The sequence below is a fragment of the Notamacropus eugenii genome, chromosome 2 (genome assembly GCF_028372415.1).
Source record: "Notamacropus eugenii isolate mMacEug1 chromosome 2, mMacEug1.pri_v2, whole genome shotgun sequence".
In the NCBI taxonomy this organism is placed as follows: Eukaryota; Metazoa; Chordata; class Mammalia; order Diprotodontia; family Macropodidae; genus Notamacropus; species Notamacropus eugenii.
The window spans coordinates 384,479,316-384,484,507 of record NC_092873.1 but is presented as its reverse complement, the minus strand read 5'-3'; the positions used below and the strand labels follow the sequence as shown (position 1 = coordinate 384,484,507).

General features: G+C 37.6%; 1 pseudogene; it reads left to right on the top strand.

Moving 5' to 3' along the window:
- The first annotated feature begins 246 nt into the window (after positions 1–246).
- LOC140523120 (C-reactive protein-like) lies at positions 247–4,906 on the top strand (annotated as a pseudogene).
- The last annotated feature ends 286 nt before the right edge of the window (positions 4,907–5,192 follow it).

Below are 5,192 nucleotides of genomic sequence, written 5' to 3'. Positions count from 1 at the left end.
TGTGTACTTAGCTTAACCTGCCTTCCACTAGTCACCATTGTGCCATCATGTAACTTGACTGGTCTGTTACCACAGCACACTCTGTCCTGTTTGTCATGTGACCTGCAGCAACCAGCCATTGTCAATCTGTCTCTAATCTGAGGAATGAGAGTCATATCTTTTCTCTGTCTTTTCTGTCATTATTGGTATTGAACAGGGACAAAGTGAGTGCAACCACAGGCCAATACAGCTGATTCCCACTATGCGATGAGTGTCACCAATATGAAGGCTCCTTCCCCTCCCTCGATGAGTGGGCGCCCTCCAAGTTACATGAGTGTCTGGCACTCTCTCCAAAGTCAGACACTCAGTTCAGTATTTCTTTGTATGTGAGCAGTTTCCGTGGAGATTTTTTGGTTCTAACATTAAAGTTTTTGGGGTGACTTTGTAAACTGGGTGATAAAAAGAAATGGAAAATTGAATCAGAGCATAGAGTGTTTAATCCAGAATGAACAAATAGATACTTATGTGAAAGATAAAATATTGTGCCTCGTTTGCTGAGAAGTAATAGCCATTCCAAAGGAATCCAATCTTTGTTGCCACTTCAAATCAAACCATCCTGACTTAAGCAAATTGAACACCAATGAAAAACAAATCAAAACATCCAAATTGTTGAAAAATCTCAGTGGGGAAGAATGATTTTTCAAGAAAGTAAACTTAGAAAATGGGGTGGCTACTAAGGTTAGTTAGCAGATTTCTAAAGAAATTGATTTCAAACATGATTCTGGAGTATAATAAAATGATTACTGACAAGTAGTGTAATATGCCCCATGAACTAAATGTAAACAGTAAGAAAACCTGAAAAATGTTTTAAAACTTGTACCTCTTAGCAATGGTAATTTCTTTTGTCATTAATGTGATTTCATGATAAATAAAAATCTTAAGTAATAAGTGTAATTAGTTAATATTAATTGAAATTTCCCTTTTTTAAATATGGTTTATTGGGAAAATAGTTTATTAATTAATTATACCTTTACTTGCAAAGAGAGCTGCTGAAAACTCATCTGCATTCTGAAGAAGTTTAGTCTCTTTTTATTTTGGTACTACCAAATTGTGCAGGTTTGCTGTAGATACAGTTTACTCATATTTTAGCAAAGTATTTGACAAATCATCTCATGCTATTCTTCTTCTGAAGATGGAGAGATGTAGACTAGAATATGGTACTTTTAGATGGATACAGGATGATTTTTATAACTGAACTCAAGAACAATCACTATCAACTTGGCAGGAGGTCTGCTTTGTAGTGCCCAAGGGAACTGTCCTTGGCCCTGTATTGTTTGATATTTTATCAATGACTTGGATCAGGACATAGATAGTACACTCATTAAATTAAAAGAAGATATAACAGTGGGAGGATAGTATACTGCATGATAGAATCGGGACTCAGGACAGCCTTGAGTGCTGAACTAAAGCTACAAAATTCAATTTAACAGGGCTAAATATAAAATCTTCCATGTGAGTTAAAAAAAATATTTCACAAGCAAAAGAGGTGAGAGGCAGGATTAGGTAGCAGCTTGTATGCAAGGGGCCTTATAATTATAGATGATGGCAAGCTCAATACAAGTCAATAATATGAAATAGCAACCATAAAAGTAATATGATTTGGGCTCTATTATAGTTTTTTAGCTTCCTGAAATAAGAAAGTGATATGTACTCTATCTTTGATCAGACCACACATAAAGTATTGTGTTCAGTTCTGAGAACCAAACTTTAGGAAGGAAATCAGTCAGCTGCAAAGCAGACAAATGAGGCTAACTAGAATGGTGAAGTTCTACAGTTCATGTAATATGAGAATCACTCTAAGGAAAAGGGTTTGTTTAGAATAAAGAAGAGAAGATTTAGAGGAGACATAGTAATCATCTTGAAGTGTTTAGAGAGCTGATCCATATGAGGGAGTTCAAATTTGTTGAGCTTATTGCCAAAGGGCAATTTCAGTGAAATGCAAACTATGCCTGGGTCTGGCAAATTTCAAAGCCTTTGAGTGCAGCCCCAGCAATAGACTTCATTCCCTTTCTGAGGACCAGAATACTTAAATTTGAGAGGATCATCAATAGCAAGCCAGCTGTTTGGTGATGAATTCTTTGACCATGGAAACCTGTGAAATAAAGAAAAATATAAAATGGTTCTTTGTCCTGTGTGTCACCCTCTTCACCTTCTGATATAATGGTGTCTTAGTGGTGTACAATGGGGTAGAGTATGCTAAGGATTACACAGTTGTTAGGTTGTTTATAAACATCAATTCAACTATTGAGCCTCTACATGTGAGATTCTTGTCCAATGACCAATGATTACATTTACCACTAGAGAAATCAAATCATATCAGAAAATAAAAGGAGAAGAGAGAAGACAGTTGAAGCAGAATGGAAGGATGACTCCCAGGTTCTTCTTAGAGAAGTAAATAAAGAAATTTGGAGTTACAAAGAAGGAAATTTAAGCATAGCTTCAGGGGAAAAATCCTAACAGTCTGAGCTATATAAAAGCGTAATGGGCTTCCTTTCTCTTTCCTAAAGGAATTTTGGTAAAGGCTGGATAACTACTTGTGAGATATTTTGTAGCAGGGATTCATTAGTGAATATTGGATTGGATTCAGTACGTACTAAGGTCCTTCCAACTCTGACATTCCATTATACTATGATTCTGCACCCACAGGATAATGGGCCAACCTATGATGCCAGTTCACAGACTCTAGTTTGGTATGCATTTATCCGATGCCAGGAGTAGTTCAGGGTGGGAATAAAACTGGTGCTCATGACAGGGCAACTATGCACAGCTTCTGCTTACCAAACTCATAAGACAACTCTTCTGGTATCTTTGATATTGCAGCACCTTAGAGACTGGAGCAGGTACACTAGCTACCTGCTTGGATAACCTTCTATAGGTTCTTTAGAAGCCTGAATTTTCTGCCTATTCCTCATGTCCTGGCATGTTCTCATACCTTTTCTAAAAGTTTTTATATTCTTCACTCTTCTATTTATTGCTACTAAAGGTTGAAACTCCAACCATCTCTCTAATAAATAACATTAACTTCCTGGATTAGAAACAATCCTGTATCCTTTAATGCTACTACATTAATCCAACAGGCAGTTTTGGAAAATCATTTACACATTATTGGTGACATCCTAACTGGCATGGATAAAAACCTTCAACAAGTAGATCTTTGTGTAGAAGAGCTCAGAGAACCAGTCCTAGAGATTTCAGTACAACTGTTCCCTCCATGGATACATCCCCAAGGCCTGATTGAGCAGAGGTGGAGAATGAACATGAAGAAGCTGCCATTGTACTTCCTGGTCAGCATGAATCTTTTTTTTTTTAGTTTTAATTATTTTATTTGTCATCAGTGTTCGAAAATCACTTCCATATATCTTAGATTTTTTTCCACTCCCTCCTTCTTATTCCCTCTCCACTCCCTCCCTGAGATGGTGTACAATCTTATATAGGTTCTGCATGTACATTTCTATTAAATGCATGCTCCATAGAAGAATTAAAATTAATGGGGGAAACCATAAAACCAAACAAAACATAGCATAATACAAAAAAGTGGTCTGTTTCTGTCTGTGATCCAGTTCCATAGTTCTTTCTCTGGATGTGGAAGGTGTTTTGCCTCAAGAGTCCATTGGAAATTCTTTAAGTTCATGCATTTCAATGAAGTGCTAAGTCTACCAGAAAAATTCCTTGCACACTGTGGTTGTTGCTATGTACAAGTTCTCCTGGTTCTGCTCCTTTCATTCAGCATCAGTTCATATAAGTCTTTCCAGGTTTCTCTGAATTCTTCCTGTTCATTGTTCCTCATAGCACAATAGTATTCCATTACACTCACATACCACAACTTGTTTAGCCATTCCCCAATTGATGGGTATCCCTTTGATTTCCAGTTCTTGGTCACCACAAAGAGAGCTGCTGTAAATATTTTTGTACATGTGGGACCCTTTCCCATTTCCATGATCTCTTTGGGATAGAGTCCCAAAAGGGATATTGCTGGGTCAAAGGGTATGGACATTTTTATAGCCCTTTGGGCATAGTTCCAAATTGTTCTCCAGAATGGCTGGATCAGCTCATGAGCTTGAATCTTGAGAGATACGCTTTCTCAAACAGGTAGGAGCTGTCTATAACTGTGTCTGAGGTTTGTTATGGAAGAGGAGGCTTTGTAAAGATAAGTCAGAGGAATGCTCCATATGGGATGTGGGAAATGTGTTGGATTATTGATTTAATGTGTAACTAAGGAAACCTATTTATGAATTATCTAGAGCTTGACTCTCCTCTTCAATTTTTCTATATTTCCCACAGAGCTGAGTGGGAAAACCTTTGTATTCCCAAGATTCCTATGTGACCCTGACACCATATCTGGAGAAGTCCCTAAAAGTTTTCACTGTGTGCCTGAAAGTATACTCTGACCTTACAAAAAGCTGTAACTTTTTCTCCTATGCCATTGAGTCAAATTATAGTGAGATCCTCCTGTTTAAGAGAAGGTTTGGGGTGTACACCTTTGGAGTAGGTGACAGGTGCCTGAGACTGCTGCTCCAATGCACTTCTGTGCCAGCTGGGAGTTGGAGTCAGGCGTTGCTGACTGAGAAGCCCATGGTGATGAAGGCCCAAAAGCAAGGATACTCTCTGGGGGTTGGGTTAAATATTATCTTTGGGCAAGAGCAGGATTCTTTTTGGGGGAGAGTTTGATAAAACTCAGTCCCTGGTGGGGGACATTGGAGATGTGTTCATGTGGGACTTGGTGGGACCTTTAGTCCTAATGTCCTAGAATGGGCTGAACTCTGAGACAAAGGGCTATGTGGTCATTAAACTTAACTATGGGCACAAGCCCTTACTACTCTTTGTAATCCAGGCTTTTCAGTTCACTCCTTCTTGTCTAAGAAATTAAACCTTATTTTATATATGTGTGCATATACATACATACATATTCATGCATATATGCATACATACATGTATACACATAGACATATGCATATGCACATAAATATATACACATATAAATATATAATACAAGTGTATATATACACAATAATACACAATTTGCCTTAGTTCCTCATTTGAAAAATGAGTTGGAGAAGGAAATGGAAAATCACTCCAGTATCTTTGCTCATGAAGAGTCAGACATGTCTGAGCTACAACCTAGAAGTTTAAAAAAATAAAAACTCAACAACTCT